Genomic DNA, 12,125 nt, shown 5'->3' with positions numbered 1-12,125 from the left:
AAACCATATTCTCCCAAGGGAGTCAAAGCTGCCCTCAGACATAGTCTAGGTCTCCAGGGTCTGGTCATCCCTTGAATCTGCGAGGCTGGGAGAGGTGTAGAAAAATCACTGAATTTGGAGCCAAAAGACCAAGGCTCAGCTCCTCCATTTATTGTGGAACCTTAATTCACTTCAGTTGTTTGGGTCTAAGTTGCCACATCTATAACACGGAAATCATAGTTTTAGACGCCTAAGTTACCTTAGAGGTCATCTGGTCCAGATGGGGAAATCAAGAGAGATTAAAAAAAAGATTGGCCCAGATCACATAAATGGTAGAATCTGGACCCAAGTCCTTGCTCAACAAACTGTTTCCATTGTATCTGCTTCACCTTAGATCTAAATAACAATAATAATGAACAATATACTCATATCATCTACCTCACATGATTATTTTATTTTAAAAATTCTTTGCAAACCTTAATGCCCTTTATAGAAATGACAGTTTTCACCCTGCCCTTAGTACTGAGCAAATCAGGACTTTTAAGATAATTGTTAAGAGCATTCTCTGTCCATTCTGCAATAATGGAAACCTGGAATAATGGAAACTTTGGTTAGCTCTTTCCAGAGGGGTTAGATGATGTTGGGGAGGGGGAAGAATTAGATAAGTAAAGATGAAGAGAGTGAGAGCCAAGAACATTGGGGATGATAATGATGCTGAAGGGATATCAGAAAAGGAAGAAGGTTAACAATGGAGACTATAATATATTAGACCCCATGCCAAGATCTACCAAATTATATTTGTTTCTTTATCCACTCCCCCTCAGCTCTGAGGTATTCAGTATTATAGCTACATACACACACACACAAACACATACATATATAGATGCATATATGTATGTATATACACACATTACTATGATGGTGCAAAAATGGAATGGGCAGTCTCAGGAAATAATGAGCTCCTAGTCACTAGCACTGGTCCAAGAGGGATAGGATGACCACTTATTGAGGATGCCACATAGTCAATCAATAAACATTTAGGAAATACCTACTGAATGTCAGGCACTATGCCCATTCTAACCCCAAATTTTTAATCATTTTCAGTTCATTCACACAATCAATTCACAATTATTAAGCTCCTCCTGTACACTAGGCACAGCGCACTAAAATACAAAGACAAAAACAAGATAGTGTCTGCCCAGCAGCTAGCTGGGGGATAAAACATGTATCTGAGTAACTAAATACAAACTATATTTAGGGGGGAGATTATGACACTACCATCTGGAGGGAGGTAAAGAATCAAAAAAAGAACTCCAACATAGTCGATTTTTCACCCCACTCCAGGAGTGTGTGAGTCAATTGTTTAATTTCCATTCTGTAAGAATTTATACTTCAGAAATCAACAGACTAAAGACTAAGGTCTAAGTGACTGATTTGTTGATTGATTAGATTTATGAATATAATGGAGAAAATGTTAATAATTCAATCATACCAAGTGTATTGTAGGTACTTTTTTTGGAGAGCTAGGGATTATTAAACATTTACCAGCACACTCCTGTCCTATTCCTTCATTATCCCAACTTTTCTCCATTTTACCACCAATTTTCAGCAGAGGAAGAACTACATCCAGGATATAAAGAGAAAATTTTGAGTTTTCCTCTAGGAGAAATTTAACCATTCAATAACTCAGAACATATAGGAAATGATCTCCTTATTATGATAATGACTTAAAAGATAATTGATTTCCTTGATACTTAAAATTCATAGTGATGGATCTGTAACAGAGTGGTATTGAGATAGAAGATGGGAGTGGATTACAATTATAAACAGTTAACTAGGGCTGATTTGAAAGAGAATAACTCACACAATAATGTAAAAGAAAACAGCATTGAAAGACATCAAAATTGACCAATTAGATTACCAATCTTTATTCCAAAGGATTGAGGGGCAAAATATACCTCTCTTCTCTCAAGTGAGAAGTGGTGGGCTATCAAGCAACAAATCAAGGAAAGTTTGTTAATCACCTATTATATATTAGGTACCATGCTAGATGCTGGGAGTACAAATAAAGAAATTAAACAGTCCCTGTCCTCAGGCAGTTACATTTTATTTGTATCAAGGGAGAAATATATACTCCTCTTAAAAAAACACAAGGCAATTTGGAAAGGGAAGGCCTTAACAGCTTGGAGAGTAGGATGGGATTGAAAGGGGTATAATCAGGGAAGACTTTATGTACACAGTGAGCAATGACTGACTGAATTGGCATTTAAAGGAAAGTGAGATTTCTAAGACCCAAAGCTGGGAAGAGAGAGCATTGCAGGCATGGGGACAAACAACATGAAGGTATGAAGATGAGATATGATGTGTTATGTGTGAGGTACTGCAAGAAGGCCAGTCTGGCTAGACCATAAAATACATGAAAGGGAGTAATGTATAACAAGGCAAGAAAGATAGGTTAGAGTCAGATTGTGGAGGACTTTAAATTCCCAAACTCAAGCATTTGTATTTGTTACTAGAGATAACAAGGAGCCTTTGGAATTTACTAAGCAAGACAGGGACATGGGACATGATGCAGAATGAAGCAAACATTTTTAGACATGACCAATATGTTGCTTTTATTTTGTTAAATTATATATTATTGTTATAAGGTAGGATTTTTGGGGGGAGGGTAAAATAATTGGGAAGTGGTATTAATGTAAAAATCAATAAAAACATTTATTTTTCAAAGAGCTGGTTTATTGATATTTTATTAGCTAGAGAAAGTAGCTAAAATATAGTAAAGTAGATAGAAAGCTGGGCTAGGAATTACAAACACTTAGGTTTGAGTTAAAGTCTTGCATATATATACTGGCTATGTTACCTTGAACAAGTTATCTAAGTGTTCTAGGCCAGTGCTATCAAATTCTTATGGAAATTCCCACTAATCTATGCATAAAGATCCTTATGTTGAGTTTTAAAATGTTATCTACGTTTTATTTATTGTACTTTTATTTACTTTTAAAAATATTTCCCAATTACTTTTGATAATGGTTTTCCTACAGTAAGCAAATTCTGTCCTTTGAGTGATTGACATCTCTGATCTTGGCAAATCTTTGCAGAGAAGATGCTGACCTGTGTTAGTGGATAGAGCTCCCCATACCAAGAGCAAACCCTAGTCCCCTTATTTCTTAGACTTCATTCATCGTCACTTCTATCCATTTTTGCTGTTGTTGAGGCATTTTCAGTCATGTTTGACTCTTCATGACTTCATTTGGATTTTCTTGGCAAGGATACTAAAGTGGTTTGCCATTTCCTTCTCCAGCACATAATACAGATGAAAAAATGGAGGCAAACAAGATTAAGTGACGTCCTCAGGATCACACAACTAGTGAGTGTCTGAGACCAGATTGGAACTCAGGAAGATGAGTTCTCCTGACTCCAGGCTCAGCACTATCCACTGCACCATCTAGCTGCCCACTAAAATAAAGATACCATCCATCTTTAGTACAAAAAAAAAAAAATGATACTCATAATGATCATGATGAGAAAGTAAGCCTGATGAGGCATCAAAGGAAATTTAAATTGTGTTAGTCTTTCTTTGAGCAGTGGCTTCAAAAAAAAAAAAAAATGAGGCCCTAGAATCCCTGCAAGCACATATTGTCTTGGAAAACCACATATTAATGTCATCATCTTAATAATAATAGCTAACATTTATATCACATTAGCCATGTGCCAGACACTTAATTATTATCTCATTTCATCCTTATTATACCCCAAGCAAGTGCTATTATTATCCTCATTTTACAGATGAAGAAACAGAAAAAAACAGAGGTTTAATGATTATCCAAAATCATACAACATGTAAGTTTCTGGATCTGGATTTGAATTTAGGTCTTCTGGACTCCAGAACCAGTGCTCTATGCATTAAGTCACCTAACTGTCCCTGTGAGGCATTATCTAATGTCTATTGTATTTTTATATATTCTGTTAAATATTTCCCAATTACATTTTAATTTGGATCAAATCTCACTCTAGAGTGTTATGAACCACCATGTAGCCAACAGACTACACAACTGACACTTCTGCTCTGGAACATCATCATGAGATGGAGATGGCCCTGGGTTCTCCAAGGCTATACCAGCTTTCAAATGGATATTCCCTGTATTGTGACAGATCATGACCATAGTACAGCTTAATAGGTAGACACTTCATGAGATGCTACAGTTTGGGGGAAAAAGGATCTCCATCCAGCTTTTTGATGATTCCCTACCACAACTCAATTAGGCCAGACCTCACACCACAGACGTACAGAACGTCTACCTGCTAAGGTGTAGAGGGATCACTGGAGGAAGAGTCCACCTAGTGTCAACAACTCAGGGGAGCCACCAATTCCCCCAGGCACGCACCCCTCCCCTGATATATCCACTGTGTGAGACAAGTGACTTTTAGCAAGTCATTTAATACTTCCGTGTTACTCTCTAAGATAAAGGACAGAAAAGGACTATTTGCATTGAAGAGGGAATGCAAGTCTCTATTACCTTGAAGGGATAAAGGACTATGGATGTGGAATGACATACACTGTCCAATTGAGTATTGTATCTACTGATTTAGCTTAGCTATTTTCTTTTGAAGAAAACTTACAAGATAGGGTGTAAGGGAGTTTTGTATATAACAGGAAATATCTATTATGTAAAAGCAAAAACTATCAAAATCCTTAAATTGGGGATCAGGCAATGTGGAGAATGTAATTCATAAGGGTATTTTCTATAGCTCTCTATCAACCAGGATACTGGATTAGCCAAAAGACGTCATTCTCTAATCATGTTGATAAGAGTTTACTATGTATTAGTACCGCCACCCACCTAGTCAAACACATAAACCTTGCCCAAACACTAAGATAGGGAAACTTGAGAAAGTCACTCCAGCCGGAATGAGTAGTGCAGCATATCTGAAAAGGATGTTTCCCTGGAATATCAAACGCTCTTTGAATGTACGTCTGCTCTGATTACCCCTCACTCCCTAGCTAAGTTATGAAATATTTACATCTGGACCTCCATCACAGCTGTGACAAAATCTGTCAGCCTTAGCCATCTGAATCATCTGCAGAAAATAGTAAAATAAGCATGATGATTTCATAAATATTCATCCATTATAGGAGACACACATCACCACCATATAAGACCCCATTATAGCCATGGCAGATCATCAAACCATTTACATCCCATGGAAATTCTGACTCAGGAGATTCAGACATAACAATGTCAGAGTTCCCTCCTCCTCCAGCCCAGTAATCTAATTTGGTTAATTAATGTAATGAATTATAATAATTTTGTATGATGCCTCATATTTGCTGACAATTGATACAAACACAGGCTGCAGCCAAGAATCCCAAATGCATACATTTTTTTAAAAATGAGGCAAGAGAAGGAGAGGAATTACCAAAAATAGTTTTTAGCTGAGTTTGCATTCAGCAACTTTTCTATCGGCTGCTTTCTTGTGCCTGAGATTATAGCAAGAAGTAGTTGTTGCTGTGAGAAGCATCAGTGATGGAGAGGAGGCAGGAATGTACTCTCTCCTAAATCATCTTACAAAAGCTAAAACAGAGCTCCAGCATCAGCCAAAAAGTTTTCACCCAACTTTGTCCAAAACTCTTCTGGAGAGCAACGGATTTGTTCTCTCTTTCCATCCCATTCTTCATATATACTACCCAGAGCAGACCCCTCCCAGAGGACAAATTTTACCCTAAATCCTGCCTTCTACATAATATTCCCTATAGCAAGACTCCTCCCAGAAGGTAAAGGGGTATGTACCTCTCGGGAGTACTTCATAAGTCTTCTCCTGTTAGGGAAGGGAATAACCATTGAAGTTAACTAGGGCAAGGTGACTTAGGGCTATGCTCTAAGGGAAAGTTTCATTTGGGGTTAATTAATTGAATGTGGGGGTCTTGAAATTATAACTTATTATCAATAAATGTGTGGTTTGTGTACCTATATATCTGGGGTCATGTAAAAATTTCTCAGGCTAAAAGGAGTCACAAGTAGAAAAGGTTTAAGAAGCCCTGCTGTAAGCTACTGAAATGGGAGAGGATTACACTTCCTTCTTGAAGTGGTCCACATCACTATTCCCACACCTTGCAATTCCTGACCCTCTACAGGGCTGTCCAGCATTGTGTGATACCCCCATACCCTTGCTGAGCCCCCAAGCTGCCACTTCCAGGCTCCAGTCCAGATTTCCCTTTTCTGAGACCTAACACTCCCTCTGAGGTCCCACAAAGGTGAGGGCCAGAATCCTTTTCTGGAGCTCTAAGAGTTGCACTGTCCTCCGCACTCCAGCTGCCTCTTCCCTGCCAAGGCTTTCTCAGTAGACCCAGACTCAGCCAACAACTCTGGCTGACATGGAGAAAGTGCTCTGCTTTGTCTTCAGGTAGCCAGAGGGCTATCAATTATATCCCTGAGGCCCTCCTGGCCTTTCATATTCTGTCTGCTTTCTTCTCTCTTAGTAAATTAGTGACTATCTCTGATCTTCAATACTTGTAAATCTGGGTGTTCCTTCTGCTGACTATATTCAGAGCAGAAGATGATGGCTGGAGAAATATTCTCCTCTCTGATTCAAAATATAAAATCAAAAGCCATCAGAATGAGGGAGGAGAAGGAAGAAACTGAATGGAGGGAGGGAGTAAAAAAGAAAGAAAGAAAGAAAGAAAGAAAAAGAAAAGAGGGAAGGAGCAAAGAAGGGAGGCCCAGAAAGAGAAAAGGACAAGAAAGGGATAAATCAAACAAAAATCTGTCAATTCTTCTCCTCTGTCTTCCATTAAACCACATTCTCAGTTAATCAGGGCTCCTCACTGTTTTTCAAATATACTTTGCATCTTAGAATTCCTAAGAAGCCCAATTCCTACATGAGGTTTTCTTTGATTTCCTCCTTCACCTGTTCATGCCTCCACCTGCCTTCAATTTAATATAGTAGTAATAACAATAATTAATAAAATAGTTAGCATTTATATAGTGCTTTCTGGTTTTACACAGTACTCATTTGATCCTCACAACCACCCTATGTGGATCTTTACAAAAATCTTTTTTAACAGAAAAAGAAACTGAAATAGATAACTATTAAGTAATTTATGAAGTGATGTGTTAAACACCTTCCTACTTGAATGTCTCATCTTCTGATGTCACATCTTTTATCACTGTCAATAGGTTTTTCTTAGAAAAGTACTAGAGGGTCAAAGCTGAGAGGAAGCTCAATGACAGACGTGTTTGGTGATGAAAGTCTGATATTGTATAGGTCAATATTGCATAAGAACCTGGAATGTCAGATTATGAACCCAAGCAAGCTGGATATGGTCAAACAGAAGATGAAAAGATTAAAAATGGAAGTCTTAGGTGTCAATGAATTTAAACAAATGGGAATAAGTGAATTTAATTCAGGTGATATCATATAAACTATTGTGGGTAAGAATTCCTTAGAAGAAATAGGGTAGCTGTCATAGTAAAAGAATGATAAAAGCAGCACTGTAATCTCAAAAATGACAACTATCTATTTGAATCTCAGGAAAACCATTCAACATCAAAGCAATATAACCAACAATATACTCCAACCATTGGTGCCAAGAGACCAAAACTGCTCAATTCTATGAAGACTTACAACATCTAGAAATAAAGAGATGTTCTTTCCTCAGCCATTTGTCATGAAGAAAGAGAAATATATGCCCAGTTGAATGCAGAATTCCAGAGAAAAGCAAGAGGAGATAAAAGGTTTTCTTAAATGAGCAAAGCAAAGAAATAAAACAGTAGAATAAAAAAAGACAAGAAAGAAAATTAGAGCTAGCAAGGGTGCATTTCATGCAAAAATGGGCACAAGAAAAATGGTAGAAGAGATAAAGAAGAGATGGCAAGAATATACAGAACTATGCCCAAAAAAATCTCACCAATCACTATGATGATGTGATTACGTGTCTAGAGTTATTCATTCTGGAGAACAAAGTCAGGTAGGCTCTAAGAAGCATTGCTAACAAAGAGGCTAGTGCAGATGACAGAATTCCAGATGAGCTAGTTAAAATCCTAAAAGATGATGTTATTAAAGTGCTACACTCAAAATGATGGCAAATTTGGAAAACTCAAGCAGAATTTACTGAATTGAGAAAGATCAATTTATGTCTCAATCCCAAAGGGGCCATGCCAAAGAATGTTCAAATTACTGAACATACCAGTAAAATTATGCTTAAGATTCTGCAAACTAGACTTTAGTGATATGTGAACTGAGAATTACCAGAAGAGCAGACTGATTTTTGAAAAGGCAGAGGAATTAGAGACCAAATTGTCAACATTCACTGGAAAATGAAAAAAGCAAAGGATTCCAGTAAAATATTAATTTCTACTCTGTTGATTAAAGCCTTACTGTATAGATCACAACAAAATGTGTCAAGACTTCAACAAGATGGGAATACCAGATTGTCTTACTTATCTCCTAAAAAATCTATATGTAGGCCAAAAAGCAACAGTTAGAATTTAATAAGGAACAAATGATTGGTTTAAAATTAATCAAGAAGAATGACAAAGCTATACATTGTCACCTTATTTATTTAATACTTTATGCAAAATGCCAGATTGTATAAATCAAAAGCTGGAATCAAGGTTGCTAGGAGAAATATCAACAGTCTCAGATATGTAGATGATACCATTCTGATGGCAGGAAGAAGAAAAATTAAGAACCCTCTTGATGAGGGTGAAAGAAGAAATGTTAAAACTGGCTTGAAGCTTAGCATTAAAAAATATCACTAAGATTTTGGCAACTGGTCCCATCACTTCTTGGCAAATAGAGAGAAGAAATGGAAGTAGTATCAGATTTTATATTTTTGTATATTCTTGGGCTTAAAGATGTCTGCAGACTGACTACAGCCTTGAAATTTAAAAATGCTTGCTTGTTGGAAGGAAAGATACAGCAAATCTGGGTCTGTATGATCAAAACTAGGCTTTTTCCAATAATCATGTATTGTTGGGTTTGTGTCTCACTCTTCATGAGCCCACTTGGAGTTTTCTTGGCAAAGATACTGGAGCGATTTGCCATTTTCTTCTCCAGCTCATTTTATAGATGAGGAAACTGAAGCAAAGAGGGCCAAATGAGTTGCCCAAAACTAATAAGTATCTGAGGTTTTTGAACTTAGGAAGATGAGTCTTTCTTACTCTAGGAACCTCATTCTATCCATTAAGCCACTTCTCTAGTTTGGACTATAAGAAAAGCTGAACACAGCAGAATTGACTCTTTTGCATTTTGCTTCTGGAGAAGATTTTTGAGAGTTTCTTGCATTTCAAGGAGACCTAAAGAAATTAATTCAGGCTACTCATTGGAAGGACAAATACTGAAGCTGAAACTTACTTGTCTATATAATGAGAATTTAAGACTCATCGGAAAAGACCATGACATTGGAAGGATTGAAGGCAAAACAAGAAGGGGGTGACAGAGGATGAGATGAACAGTAAATGTCATGGAGATGGATGCAATGAACATAAGTTTGGACAGCTTTTGAGGGATAGTGGAGGAAGAAAGGTCTGCTGTGCTATCATCCATGGTCATGGAATCATGAAGGTTTGAATACCAATGAACAACTATATACATACATACATACATATATATATATATATAGTTGTAGAAGCTATTCATATGTATACATACCTCTCCAAAAAAATATAAATCTTTGAAGACAATTTGAAGCAATTTCTTGCTGTGGTATTCCCTGTTGCTTAGCGCAGTATTTAACATATAGTAGGTGCTTAATAAGTGCTTGTTGAGTGAGTTTGCATTTAACATCTTTTTTATATTCTTTGCCACCCCTGGAACATTTCTAATTTCTCTGTGACCATTCAAATTCTAACAATTTTTAAAAGCCCACCTTGTGTTAATACATAGTCTACTCTGAAAACTCCAGCAAGCATTGCTCTTTCTCCTTCCCTATTGCCCTAAGTATCAGTTTGTGAGTTAACATTTATTAATAATTAATACAACACATTAATTCTGGCGTTGGAAAAACAAAGACACTAAGTAAGACATCTAGGTAATATAATAGAGCATTAGACTTGGGAATCAAAGAGACCAGAATTCAAATTCTGCCTCAAGAACTTATTAGCTACTTGGCCCTCTACAAGTCATTTAAGTCCTCTTAGCCTCCATTTATTTATCTGTAAAATAGGAGTAATAATAGGACTTATTTCACAAGGCTTTTGTTGAGAATTAAATTAATAAAATCTTTGTAAACTTTAAAGCACTATATAAATGTCAACTATTATTACTTATTTAATAATACTGCATTAATAATTAAGTAAAGTATTTAAATTCCTGTTTTATCATCCTATTTCCCCAATCTGTCATCCAGAATATCCTCCTAGTACAAGCTCCATTCTTCTGTCTTCCTAACTCTATGCTGCCAGTCTTAGAGTAGGAAGGCAAGAAGACAGGAAGGGCAGAAAGAAGAGAAGGAAAGAAAGAAGTAAGAAAGGGAAGGAGGATGCATTAAAAGTTTACTATGTATTAAGAACTTTGCTGTTTCCCAGTTACAAAAATAGCACCTCTCCTTCCCCCCAAAAAATAAAAAATAGTTCCTGTCCTCAAGGAGCTCATGTTTTAATAGAGGAAGAAAATGCGTATGGGAGTGTGCAAATTAGAGAGATATTTAGCCCGGAAATTCACAGGATGGTGAGTGGAGATGGGGACAATGGGTCTATCCTTTCCAGAAATAGTGATGTTGTTGTGAATTCCATTCTCAGAGCTAGAGAAAGAAAGTGGTATTGGATGAGAGTGTGAGGAGGTAGAGATGGGGAGAGAAATAGAGTAATCATTTTCATCGACTCTGAACCACTTGTACCTTTGTGCCCTGAACCTCCTAATATTTTCATCCTGCTAATCTTCAATTTTAGGCTACTTCCAACATTTATCTCTTCTTTTCTTAATTCTGATGCAGGAAATTACAAAATCATCCTGGCTGCATCTTTGACATATTTATGCACTTATACCTCTAGTGGATCCTCACGTTTTGCATGGCAATCCTTATACTTATCTCTTATTAACTCTCTATCACACCCCCTTATAGCACCTATTCAAAACTTTCTCCACTCTCTTTAATTCCCATCTCTGGCCCTTTCCTCATCCTACTTTATTAATATTTTGTGTGTCATCCTTAGCTTCCCCACTCCATTCCTCACATCCTTTCAATGTCCTCACCCAGCTTCCTCTTACCCCCAGCAACAGAGGAAGAGGCAGCTCTTACTAAAGCTAACACTTCTACCTGCATCTTTAACCCCATCCCCTCCTAAAAATCTCTTCCTTGGAGGAAGCATGGTGCTGGGGAAAATGGGCTAGCTTTGGTATCAAGGAACCTAGGTTCAAACTCCAGCTCTGCAACTACAAAGTGGCTTTGGACAATTCATTTAATATCTCTCCTCCTCCAGAGAGTGACCCCCTAAGGTCCCTTCCAGCCCCAGAATCATGATCCTAGTGACTTCTCTCCATCTTGTCTTTAATCAACACCTTCAACCTCTTCCTTTCTACAGGGGTTTCACCCTCAGCTAATAAACATGTTAATGTCTTTATTATTCTTTAAAAAAAGAAAAGTTTTTTTTTCTTTGACAACTACCCTCTAAAACTATTATTCTATCTCTCCCTTCTCTTTACAAATGCCTAGAAAAAGTATTTGCTTTCATTTCCTCACTAGCCCTTCTTTACTCTTTCCAATATGGCTCTTATCCCATCACTTTGCTAAAACAACTCTCTACAAAGTCATTAATGACTCTTGTTAATAACTTCTATAATCTTTTTTTCTCTCTCCACATCTTGGGATTTGGCGTTTCTCCTCTTCCTTAATATTCTTCCCTCCCTTAGCTTGCATGGCACTATTTACCTCATTAACTATTCCTCCTCCTCTTTTTCAAAAGCTTCTCATCCTCCTGATATTCTCTAGCTTTTCCTCATATTTTTTAAAAACACATTTATTGATGATTTTTGTCTTTATGTAGCATTCATTTCCAGAACAGCTCCTTCTAGCTTGATCTCTCCCTTGTAACAAGGGAAAACACTTAAGACAAAACACACAATACAGTGACTACTGACAATGCAAACAATATTCTGTTTTAGTTATGGCTACTTTTCTGTTGTGAGAAGAGAGGGCCTTCAGTGAT

Source organism: Sminthopsis crassicaudata, chromosome 2 (genome assembly GCF_048593235.1).
Source record: "Sminthopsis crassicaudata isolate SCR6 chromosome 2, ASM4859323v1, whole genome shotgun sequence".
Lineage (NCBI taxonomy): Eukaryota > Metazoa > Chordata > Mammalia > Dasyuromorphia > Dasyuridae > Sminthopsis > Sminthopsis crassicaudata.
This window is presented reverse-complemented; position numbering follows the sequence as displayed.